This window comes from Polypterus senegalus, chromosome 13 (assembly GCF_016835505.1).
Source record: "Polypterus senegalus isolate Bchr_013 chromosome 13, ASM1683550v1, whole genome shotgun sequence".
In the NCBI taxonomy this organism is placed as follows: Eukaryota; Metazoa; Chordata; class Cladistia; order Polypteriformes; family Polypteridae; genus Polypterus; species Polypterus senegalus.
This window is the reverse complement of record NC_053166.1, coordinates 122,474,977-122,477,182: the sequence shown is the minus strand read 5'-3', so window position 1 is coordinate 122,477,182 and position 2,206 is coordinate 122,474,977.

Sequence of the window (2,206 nt, the reverse complement as noted above, 5' to 3'; positions counted from 1 at the left end):
TGACGTATTTCCTGCCAAGGCGGCACGGGACTGTGTCAAAATAAAAGTATTATTTCGCTCGACGGGTACTTCGATTTTAAACTAGAAAGTTGGAAACAAAAAATAAAATCAACCAATTCACTAAAATTTGCAGTTTTAAGGCTAATTTGATTTTATCATTGTTTATTTTGTATAGCAGCCGGCAATGATAAATAACCTCTTCCGGTTTCCACAATGGATTTCAGCTCGCCGTGTTGCGGCTCCAATGACCCACTATGAAGGAAGCAAGACTACGGTACTGGGGTGAACCGTTCGGTAACGCGTAAACTGGGACGGTTAGATCCCTGAATGTGACAGTGAATTAATTTAAACAACTTCTGGCAAGTAAAACTGCCAGTGGTTTATGTAAGAGCCACGCTCTTAATGGAATATAGTATTTATTTATTAGCCTGTCCTGCAAGTGTAAAAACCGAAAATCTTGTTCAGATATTAGGCTGCCAATACATTAACATTTTTGCAAGTGGATATTATTGGGGCATTCCACTGGCCACCCGTCAAAAGAGATTCTCACACTGGCAATCAAAATTTGGTAGGTAGAGCTAACTTTTCTTTTCACAACTTTACACATTTAACAAAAAACTGCATCCATTATCAAGGACACTTAATCCAGTTAAAGCATTGCAGCGAGAGTCTATTCTGGCAGCATGAGGCACAGGACAAGAACCAACCCTGGACGAGATGCCAGTCCATCTCAAGACACCTCGACACACACATTCACACTCATTCATAGTTGGTAAGTTAACTTAAAAACCAACACCTTTGAGATGCAGAAGGAAAACCAATGCAGAAAACATGCAAACTTTGTGGAAAGTAACCTGGCTGCCATTCAAATCCAGGACTTTATTTTCTAAATTACATATTATAAATAACTATATTTGATTGAATAACCATATTTGATCTGAATATCGTATGCCATTTTTACTAGCTTAAATAATATTATATATTGTAGAGTATTCCATATAAGGAAGTATTTCTGCAATTCTGTCAAACTGAGCAAATACAAACATTCATGGTAAAAATGCAGCTCAATCTCTATGATACAAAAATAATTTTCCATGTTTTATTTACCTCTCCAGTGGATTACCATGGTTTTCTTTAAAATATTTTTCTGCACAAAGTACTAATAGATTACTACAAATTACAAAATAAAAACAACAAAATACAGCAGCTGGACTTGGTGAAACTCAGTGAACACATTCATTCTTACTTACTCACTCACTGGACTGCTCCAACTTCCTGCCTTCTACCACAGCGTTACTGAAGTTAACTTAAACCCTAGGGTTCCGCAAAACCTTATAGGTGTTCTGTGAGCCATCAGTCATAATGCCTTGTGTCAAAGCTGTAACTGCTGGAAAAAATGGCAGCGATCAACAAAGAGCCTGAATTTGACACAACACTGACTGCATCTCTTGTCACACTTATCTGAGCTCACACAAACGCTGTCTGTCATGACATTAACTATTAAACTCTGTGTTGTATGATGCAGGCAGTGTTGCATTTGTCATCATGCATCTGTCATTGTGCATCTGTTTGTGTTTATTAACTAAAGTGAACATATAAATATTAAATATGTTTTTTTATTTACCAATATGAGTAAACAACTCAAGTTTGATTTCTTATTTTATTAACATTACATGCAGATATTTGCTGGTATCAGCAAGATCAGATTTTTTTAAAAATTGTGATGATCAGAAATAATTATATTTCTCTCAAAAAAAGCTGTGACTTTGTGCAGTTCTTTAAAGATACTCATTGGAGCCTGAAGATATGTTACTACATACTTCAGCTTTTGAAAAAGTTTAACTTGTCACAACCGGTGAAAGTAACTCTCCAGGCCTGTCTGTGAGGCTTGATCTGACATAAGTAGGTCCCACACTTAAGGAGTGATCAAACGTTTTAATTCCGACCCATTAAAAGAAACATCAGTAAGTAAGAGTTATACTTTTCAACATAATCCCCCATAAGCATTAAAACTGCGTCCTCACTACTGCGTCTTTATTTAAAAACAATGCTTTTAAGCGAAAATGATCTCCATTAACACTAGTGTTTTCATATAATTTACAAAAGTGATGGTGAATGCAAAAAAACAAAAAAAAAAATTGCTGTTTTTGGACTGATGATGGGGTGGAATTTTTATTCAGAGTAACAAAAAGAGTATAAAACAAAT